General features: G+C 39.4%; 1 pseudogene; it reads right to left on the bottom strand.

Moving 5' to 3' along the window:
- Nucleotides 1–338: 338 nt before the first annotated feature.
- On the bottom strand, nt 339–1037 carry LOC111818243 (annotated as a pseudogene).
- Between the last annotated feature and the right edge of the window lie 9873 nt (nt 1038–10910).

The raw sequence follows: 10910 nt of genomic DNA, 5'->3' as shown, positions 1-10910 counted from the left end.
TAAAAAAAACAAAAAAATCAGAGTCTCTTTTGAGTTTTTTTCTGAATTCCCAAACTCCTTTATTGCTTTCGCTTTGACCATTAATACTGCTTTCATACTGTAAGATGGCAGGTGACGTTAAAGCGTGTACATGTCTCAGGATTTTTAGATGGGAACTTGAACTTTATACCTGATTTTTAAAAATAAAGTAGAAGCAAGAGCACTTCGAGAATGTACACCATGATAATCTTTAGCCTGTAACTGCCATTTGATAAAAAGCAATTTCTTTATCAACTGCTTAATAATACTTTTGTACATAGACTGCTATGCAACAAAGACAATTAGCTTAGACTTCTTTTTTAGTCAAGTCTTGACTTCTAGGCATCAGCAAGATGTGGAAACTTTTCTTGCAGAATTTTCTGTTTCTTTTTCTCCAAATGTTTCTTCCTTGCTTCAGTGTGGGTGTGTTTTTCAGTTCTCAGCATCGTTTCCTGTTGTAACTTTTATTTAGGTACTGAGGTGTAGGCCACTGGTAGAGCTTGCTCCGAGTGATCCTTCTGAAGATGTCTTGCCTACGAGCATCAGGTCTGGCTCATTCTGGACCAGCCTGGAGAAGCCTTTAACCATCTGCTCTTTCCTGGGCACCTTTATCTAATGCACCCATGGACTCAACTCCTTTTCTAACCATTCTAGACTTGGCATTGGTACTACCTGCTACCTAGACTCTTGTTCTAGAGTTAGAAGCGTGTTTCTTTCTTTCATGTAAATCTTCATTGCTGTTGTTCCTTAATTGATGACAGATCTACACAGCTCCAGATTTCACTTTTATTCACTCCCAATTCTTTAGGTCATCAAAAACTTCTTCCAGCCTTTCTTTCATTTGACAATGAGGCATGAAGTAAACTATACTGCTGAAAGGATGTGACATCAGTGCATTGTTAGATAATGAACTAAGAGAAACCCTGAGCTGCCGGGATCCTGAGGAGCATGCAAGACCCAGAAGTCTTCAGGACTGCTGAGACTCTTCTACACACAGTAGCTAAGGTGGCTGCGGCCATTTTTTCCACACAGTTAATCAAATGTTCCCTTTTTATCTTTCTTTCTTTCTTTCTTTCTTTCTTTCTTTCTTTCTTTCTTTCTTTCTTTTAAATGTATTTGGTACAGAGTCTACAGGGTCTCACGGTGCAGTTCAGACTCATAATGATCCTTTTGTTTTCAGTCTCCCCAGCATTGGGGTTACAGGCATATACCAGTCTTGGTGACTGGCTCAGCGCGCCCTGGAGCGGGGCCGGTGTCACACGTGATGTGGGGATCGAACCTGGTTCCTGTGCTTGCTTGAGCAGACCCTCAGTCAGCTAGTTGAGCTATCTTGCTGGTCATGCTTCCTTTTCTGATGAGCACTTTCTCTTTCAGTTCTACAGCTCTGGGATCCGGCCATCATGATTTTCTCAACCCAGCATCAGGGCCTGTGAATTGGTGAAGTGCCCTTCCCAAAACAAGAGTTGCTCTGTCCATTCACCACAGATGGTGGCTGTTCGCTGGCCAAGACAAGTCCTTACTCCTACTGACAGACGGGAAACACACTCAGCCCTCCAGCCCCTGCCAGGTGTGGGCTGTGGAATGGGGGCTCAAGTGGATGTTGGATTTAATGAGGACAGTCACGGGGTCTGACTATTTCTCTGTGCCTGGACACTGTTTGGGCCCAGGACTCATTTGGTTGGTTATTCCTCACCCTAGCTACCCCACATCACGGGATAGCAAAAGGGTGAGCCATCTCAGAACTGGTGGTGGCCCCACCCTTGTGCTGGGTCATGCCAACCGTTAGGGCAGGCCTGCTTGCTCCCACCAGGCAAGGGATGTTTGGCGAGTGCCTGCCTGCTTGTACCTGAACTGTTTTCGTTTGTGGCCAAAAGTTATAAGCATTTTTATATAATAACCCGGAAACTGGTTTTCTTTTTGTTTGAATATTTGAAATAACATGCTTTTGTCATTGTTCCAATAGGTAAGCAGGCAATATCAAAAAAAAAGAAAACTTCAAAAGTACATAAAATTAAAATTTGTAAAGCAAAATATGTCATTCTCACTTTGCATATTTAAATTTTGTAAAGATTAATCCTGACTCTACTACCAATATCTTTTGAATTTCCACACGTCATTCACCAACAATTAGGAAAACACAATTTAAAAGACCTCATCTATAATGACAATAAATGCATGTGGTGCATCAAACATGACCAAAGATTTAGGTAATTTTTATGTACATAATGATGAAACTTTAAAAACTGCAATGAAAAATAAACCAAATATGTTAAGTATAATAAACAGAAAGGTGCACTACTGTCATTACAGATACTGCTTCTTTCCAAATTAACCTGCAGATTTGAGGCAATTAAAATAAGCATTTTTTTAAAAAAATAAAAATTGACAAGCTAATTCTAAAATGTGTTTGAAGGAGTCAAGGGTCCAGAATAGTTGTAAATTCAATTTTCTCCATGTTTGACGCAAGTGTATATACACTTGAGGGCACACAGAGACGCAGAGCTGACCCTGCCCCTGGAGGTCCGGCCCGGCTCAACCCGGCTCGGAAGGTTAGCAGGGAAAGTATTGACCACTTCAGTGAATCAAACAGGCCCTTGGAAAAGCATTTCATGGGAGAAGCCATGAAAATGGCACACGAACATCGAAAAGCCCTGTGTCATTAATGATTCCGAGAAAAGCAGATTAAAATCAAAGATAAAACATAATTTTAGTCACTATTTTGGCAAAATTTTACTGCTAACATCGTGTTTTGAAGAATAATGTGAAGCAAAGGAAAATCACACACTCGCTGGTGAACGTACGAATCCAAGTTAATTTGGGAAAAAAAAACCTTGGCATTGTCCGTTAATGTGCGTATTGCAGAGCCGCACAATTCTAGTCTACTGCCATTGCACACCTTGAAACCCTGCACGTGTATACAAAGTAACTTGCACGTCTACGTTCAGAGTAGTACTGTCAGTAAGAAAAATATCCTAAATATAACCCGGATTTTGTTGCTGCGTATCAAATGACCACAGTTTACGGACCTAAAATCATTTCTTCCCTCACGCTTTTTACAGGTCGGAAGTCTGAGCTCAGCCTCAGCGAAGTCTCTGCTCGTGGTCTCGTTGAAGCCAAGCTGGCGGCGAGGCTGCTTCTGTTTCTCCAGTTCGCGGTTGTCTCTCAGGCTCGTGCGGCGGCCAGCAGAAGGCAGCGGCTTGCTGAGTGGCCTGGGGTCCTCCGCGTCGTGCCGGCTCTCGCCACGTGACCGCACCCCGCTTCCCAGCCCTGATTTCAGTGACCATCCACTGGAACGCATCGGGCCACCCCCGCTCATCTCACCAATGTGAGGAATTTATTAGAGGTTTTAAATTACGTCTGCAAGTCTCTTCACAGAGGCTTGATTAGGGCTTAAATGGATAAGACGTGTACACGGAAGTATTTGGGGCTCCTTGGAAGGCACAGGAGAATTCTGCCTGCTGCATACGCTGTCCTGGCAGCGAATCATTGGGATAAACCCACACGAGGCCTTATGTTCTTACACTAGTGAAAACAAGGTTAACTTAAATATTTACATGAAGGTGAAAGTCACATTTATGAAAACATTTCATTGTGAGACAAAAATGCGTGTGTTTCCACACTCATAAGTGCCAAGAATGATCCAGCTTACTCGTTTGAGTCCATCCTGCTCCCAGGTGGAAGAGCTCTACATGGTATGCAGAATGCAGAGGCTTAGCTGAAATTGAGAAGCTACTTCTGGGGTGAGGTGAGGGAGGCATGTCTGACTAGAGAGGAGACAGAGGAAGACTTAAGCTGACTATTAATGCTCTATTTCTTAACCTGGGTGTTCAAATATATATATAACTGCGTATATAAATTATGTCTATATCTGCATGATAGATTGCTCATCAAAATGTTTTAAGATAAAATTAAATATGTTAAAAGAAAAGATTCTATTTACAAAAGCAAAAAGTGTATGAAATAAGAAATGTGCAGACCTAATCAAAGATCTGTTGAATGTCCTAAGTAACTCTGATAAATGATGACACATACTTACAAAGATCTGTTACAAAGATGTCAAGGATACAGTTTTGACCTTCTAAATGTGTTCAGTGCTTGACAGTGCGTGCTTCTAAGCCTAGCACTGTGGGCAGCTGAGGCAGGAGGGTTGAAGGTTCTATGCCATCCTGGGCAACTTTTTTTACCAATATTTTTGATAAGCCATGATAGTATGCATAGTGGGGGCCTCAAAAGTGTCTACCCAGAATACATGAATATGACATTATTTAAGACAAAGCCTTTGTAGATCTAATAAGGACTCTAAACATGAGATAATTTTGGATTGGATTGTACCCTAAACCCAGTGACAATGGCCCTTAAAAGAAAAGGGAGTTTATACAGAGGAAAAGGCAATGTGAAGATAAGGACAGAACCTGGCCTGGCTGTCACACATCTATGGGCCAAAGGCTGCTCAGGACCGAAAGGAACCCCGAGAAATAGGAGGAGCAGTGCAAAATGGATTTGTCCTCAGAGTCTGCAAAAGAAACCCTTCCTGCCTGTATTTCAACTTTCATTTTTATCATCGACTGCCAAAGTCTAAAAATGTGGCTATTTTAAGCTACTCGGATTTTTTTCTAACTTTTTAATGTCAGCCCTGGGAAATTAATGCGTATGTGAATGGCGCTGAGCATCACATATCTATTTCTACAGCCAGAGATGTGAGGATGGAAGAGACAGGAGAAAAGAGAGAGGAAGAAGTAAAGCAATTCAAGACATGCCGCATATATGTGCCAGCCCCCTAGATGTGTGCATCCCTTGTGCAGCGTAGCCATCCGCTAAGAAAAATGTGAAAATAGTAATTAGAATAATATTTTAACAAATAAAGTTAGAGCATTTGTTCCAGCAGTGAGAAAGCTGACTGATGCAAATAAAGAATTTCCGTGCCTGGGGAGAGAGAGCACTTAGAATTCTCAGCACCTGCTCGGCAAGCACAAGGACCCAGCTTCACTCCCAGTATCACATCTTTCGCTGGCCCCAGAATCCTGGGCATGGTGGCATGCCCCTATAATCCTAGAACTGGGGAAGCTGAGACAGGAGGATCACTACAAGTCTGAGCTGCATAGCAGGACCCTGCATCAAATAAATAAATAAAATAATTTTATTTAAAAAGTAGTTCCATTGTTTTCATGAGCTATCCACACTATAACATTCAGTCATAAAAGCTTAAGCACATACATTCATATATTGCAGCACTTTCTATTTATAGCATCTAGAAACAAAGAACTCAGAGCAAGCACAATCTTATTAGATATCTGAAGACAAAACTTCTTAGGTAACCTGTTCTCAAATTCCCAACAGGCAGAAAACTGAGATAATATACCCTATATCTTTTTATTAATTTACTAATTTGTTAATTTTTATGTATTTAGTACAGGGTCTACAGAATCTCACTCTGTAGATTAGACTCATAGTGGTCCTCCTGTTTGCAGCATCCCAAGTGCTGGGATGACAGGTCCGCGTCACCACTCCCAGCCTCACTCTCAGCGCGCCCCTGGCCTGGGCTGACATGGCACACTGGGGATCGAACCCCGCTCCCTCCCTCTGCTTAAGCAGGCCCTTTAAACTGCTGAGCTATCTGGCCAGCCCTTACCTTACATCTTTCTAAACTGCAATGCTTGGAAGTCAGATGTTGCACAGTGGTGGATAATGGACACAGACTCCCACAGTACTTGTACTCTTCTTCCTAGCCCCACTCCTAAGGTTATGCATTGTGACTCATCATCGTGTCTCTCCAGTGTTCTAAACTTTGGGATAGTTCCTTCACCTGTCTTTAGTTGTATTTATATTGACTGTTTTTGAGAGTCAGTTCAGTTATTTTTCAGTGACTTCTTTAGTTTTGGTTTATCTGATATCATCTCTTCATTAGGTTACATTACACATGTTGGGCTAGACGATGTAAATAATCCATGTTGATTGCAGGATTTCTTATAGCAGCAAATAATTTAGATCAACTGAGCAAGATAAATGAAAATAAAAGTATAGCAGAAGTGTTAAGTATTGCAGTATAAATGCATTTTTATTGACAAACTTAGGATACCATAGTATGGAAAAAACAAAGCAGATTCCAATGCAGAATTCATCATTCAATCTTACTGTTATATTTTAGAATGCAAATGTAGCTGCTCCTCTCTGTAGACAGTTTCAGAAATCTCACAGTGACAACATCTGCAGGTGCCCAAGTGGCTTATGTACAGTGAAGCAGTACTTGTATATAATCTGTATCATTCTCTTGCATATTGTTATCATCTCTCTAAATCATTAGACAAAATTACTTGTCTAATATAATGTAAATGTTATATAAGCTTTCTAATAGAATTTTAATGAAATAATAAGAAGATATGTGCATATTTAATATATAATTATTATTTTTTAAATATTCTGAGTCTCTGGGTGGTTCAATCCAAAGACAATGAGACAGCACCTTTGAAAAGATAACTCCACTTATGTGGATGGGTGGATCAGAGCATCTTTTAACCAACTAATCTGTAAATTCTGTTTTCTTATACCATCTAAATTACTAATTGAGTAATAAAATATATAAATAGATGTTATTTGAAATCTAAATTAATTTCCAGTGTGTAGTCTGAGATCATGTTATTTTATAACTCAATCACAAGAACAAGCTCCACAATAAAAACTAATTGCACATTTTTTCCAAATATGTTGTAGATGTTCCTGTGTCTATTAATAAAATAATATTAGTGAAGGAGAGATACTAATCACATCACACAATAAAGCATCTATCTGTGCCTGTGCTGTGCTATCACATATACTCCCTACATGCAGAATAGAAGCCCTAAGGGAATGTGGAAAAGACCACATAGCTTCCACTCTTACCCCCCAAGATCCCATATCATTTAGGCAACATCACCGAAACACATAATGTTAAACCCTTTATAACATTAAACTATTTTAGGTAAAAATAAATTTTCCTTCTCAATGCTCTGAAATTACATATTAATAAGGGTATTATGTTTCCTTGTGTTCACCAACTTTAGTGATTTACTGAAAATGGAATGTTTTGGAGTTATCTAAATTTGCTCTTATTAAATATAAGATCACCATTTTTGTACTAAAATAGGAAATAATGCTTAATGGAACATCAACCACAGGTTTCTTTTAATTAGCTATACCAAATAATCAAATAAGTACTAAGAGAGGCTGGAGGTGGTGGTGCATGCCTGTAATCCAAACACTTGGGAGGCTGAGGTAGGATTGCCATAAGTTTGAGGCCAGCGTGGACTACATAATAAGTTCAGTCCAGAGTGAACTATAAAGTAAGACCTGTATTAATTAATTAATTAATTAATTAACTAATTTTAAGTGGCTATCAAATGTATCTGTATATAATACTGTGTAGAAGATTTGACTCATTTTAAGAAAAGTTATTTGTCGAGGCAAAGTATATAGTCACTGAAAGATATGCATCTTTGGAACTTGAAAGATTCTTGAAAATATCATGAGATTATTTGTATGCAACTCTAAGAATTGCATATTGTTGTCTTCAAATTAGTTGTTCTCACTATCAGATATGACCATGCAATTTGGTCTAAAAAGTTACAAACAATTAAAAAGGAGAGAGAGGGAAAGGAGTTTGAGCATTAGCTACTCCTGTCAATAGACCAACAGGTATCAGCAGTACAGTGACACGAGCTGCCCTGCATATATAAAGAAGATATACATAAATCCATCTCTCCTTCTCCTTTCTTGCGTCCTTTCCCTCACCCTGCTTCTTCCCTCCCTTGGAACAGCTTCTTTCCCTTCCACAGTATCTATTGCACCTTTCAGATTGTATTTACTCTTCCAGATTCTCACATTAAGGAGACAATCTGATGTTTGCACTTGTGGGTCTGATTTATTGCACTTATGACTAGTGCCTCTACTTGCATCCATTTACCTATAACAGCCTAAATTTTATCCTTTTTAGCTAAGTGATACTCCATTGTGTAAAAATACCACATCTTTTTTGTCCATTCCTCAGTTGATGAGCATTTTGAGTTGTTTCCAAGATTTAACTACAGAATTTCTGATTTAGATTTCATGACTTCAGAAGAGTGTTTTCAGAACATTTATTTCAAGACAGAGTAGCATTTACCTTTCTACTATCCTTCTTTTCACTGCTACTTTCCTTTATTCTTTTCTTTTAAAAAACCTTTGTCTATTAATTTTATACCAAGTGTTGTACAGTATTATCCAAATAGCTATATATCTTACTTCATAAAATTTATTTAAGTTCAATGTCAAAAGTCGGTTTTACTGCAATTAACTTATTCCCTTCTCTCCCTGGAAACTTCCCTATACAGCTTTCCAGCTACTTTTTAAACTATGTTTTTAAATCACCAAGCTCTTCCACCTCCAGAAGGCAGAGCCATAACACTATTAGGTCCCTGAGCTCGATTAGAAAGCATGCAGCCCCGTGTCGCCCCTCTGCCCCAGTAACCAGCAGACCCCGGCGGCGGACACTGGCTGCTTTCCTCGCAACCTCAGGCTTCTGGAGTCACAGCAGCCCAACACTCTCCCCAACAGAGAGCACCAGCGAGTGCTCAAAACTATGCAAAACGCCTGCTGAAGCAGCTGGTACTCTCAATGCTAGAGTGAAATAGGTTAAGAGCTATAGACAAGGAGAATAACTATTATTTTTCAATGTTGAGACTAAAAAGGACAAAGCAAAATGTGCCGTGGCATCAATTTCACTGAAAGAGAAAAAAATATGTGACAAGAATTTTGCAACTAAAGTAGATGCTCTTCAAAGGCAAGGACTAAATCTTGCACCTAAACCATGTACAGTGCCCTTTACCCAGAAAACTATTTTTATACAAATTGAAATCTCTAGAGTCCTCAGAGACCTGTTTGAGCATCATAGCCCACCACAAGAGAAAGCAGGGCTCATTTTACTCGGAGAGGATGCCTGGCACTGAGGGCGTTAGCGAGGGTAAGAGCTGATGGGCGGGCAGGCCCTTCTTCAGCTGCCTGTTCTTTTCATAAGTGCCTCATAATATTTTGAGAGCAGGACTGAAGGATGGAACCCAAGTAGCAAATAAGGAGGACAGCTTTACGCCAGCTAAATCATCTGTTCTGGTTTGTTCCTTCCTGAGTACATGGGGCCACAGATGATTGCAGACAAGGGAAGGAAGGGCATGAGGCAGAACAGCAAACTTTCAAAGGGAAAGTTGTTTTCTGCTTGTTTCTTTTAAGGCATCACTTTACCCACAGTCCCTGGTCTGAATTGTGAGGCTTTATCAAGGCTGCAATGATGATTTCTCTGTGCAGGGCATCAAAGTACTTTTGGTCCACGTGGGCAGTCTTGTACCCGACTTGTGTGTTTGCAGTCGCTTTGTTCGATTTTACAGTTTTCTTCAATGTTCGATGCAGTTTGCATTTTCAAACCAAATATGATTGAATTTTCACACATTTTTAATATTCTTGTACATCAAATTGACTTTTCAATGAATTGTGTGGGCCTACAGTGCTGGATATGCACCATCTGGACCAATGTTTACACTTGTAGATTTTGGTGTAAGAAACAAGGAGGTGTGTGTAAAATGCTTATTCATGAGAAAAGACACAATGGGAAAAAAATTCAACACTAGTGCTGCGAACAAGGGATTTAACTGTAACGAAATAGGCTGCTCCCATGTCTAAAGTTTAAGTGATTTTCATCAATGTTCTTTCAGTTAAGCCCGTTAGTCACTAAGTAAATATATGACTACGTCACAGAACGTGTCCTTAGGTGAATTTTCAAGCAACTCTTCCTAGTATGCATGCTCAAAGGTGTGGTGATACTGAACCAGTGTATGTTGTTAAAAAATAATGTTTGAAAAATAAGAAAACATTTCAGATAAATACACATATGTACTTAAGAAGAAATGCATATATTTTATTGTTACTATGAATATTCTAAATGTTTGGCTATTAAATGCCCAACGAATGACCAGTGCAGCAACAGTATGCACGGCGTCCTGCATCTGTGATTGCGAATGTGCAACAGAAATTTACTACCGTTTTTCAAAACTGTCCAATGTTAACTTAATTGTGCCAACTTAATACATTTAAATTGAAAAAGAGCCTACTAAAAAACCTGGCATTGAATCTTGAAAATATAATTTTTTTTTTTGCGGAACCAGGGATTGAACTCAGGCCCTTGTGCTTGTCAGGGAAGCACTTATTCCACTGAGCCATCTCCCTGGCTCAAAAATACAGTCTTAAAAAAGTATAAACTATTAGAAATTAGAAGAAAGGAGAAAGTGTTCTCTAACATACTAGAAAGCACAGTTGTGAAGGCGATTACAGGCAGTTTGAACAGACAGCGTGTTGGAAGTTTATATTAATTTTTGTAAAGCACTACAATCCAGTTAACTATGCCTCTCAGGTAAATTTCTTTTTAGCATAGAATTTGATGCCAAGCCAAACTAGGAATACATAGGTATTATAATAATAAATTTACTCTTTAAAAAATCATTTATTTATTTGGAACAGGGTCTCACTATTCAGCTCAAACTGATAGAGACACTCCTGCCTCAGCCTCCCCAGGACTGGGATTATAAGCATGAATCCATGCCTTGGTGGCTGGTTCAGTATGGGGCTGGCATGGCATGCAATACCAGGGATCGAACCCAGGTCTCTCCGCTCACCAGGCAGGCACTTAGATTGCAGAGCTATCTCCTTGGCCCTAATAAATTTACTTTTGAACTCATATTTTAGACATGGAATTTCTCATAAATTTCACTGTGTACATTATCTTCAAAATCTGCTGGTAATCAGGTTTCCAAGAAGAGAGAAGGTGGATCCTAGAAATAAACAGTAACAAAGAACCATTGTACTATGTAAAATATCCATCTAAATGGCAATAGATG

The sequence above is a fragment of the Octodon degus genome, unplaced genomic scaffold, assembly GCF_000260255.1.
Source record: "Octodon degus isolate 3935 unplaced genomic scaffold, OctDeg1.0 scaffold00084, whole genome shotgun sequence".
Taxonomy (NCBI): Eukaryota; Metazoa; Chordata; class Mammalia; order Rodentia; family Octodontidae; genus Octodon; species Octodon degus.
The sequence above is the reverse complement of the archived record's forward strand: the minus strand, read 5'-3'. Positions and strand labels throughout refer to the sequence as shown.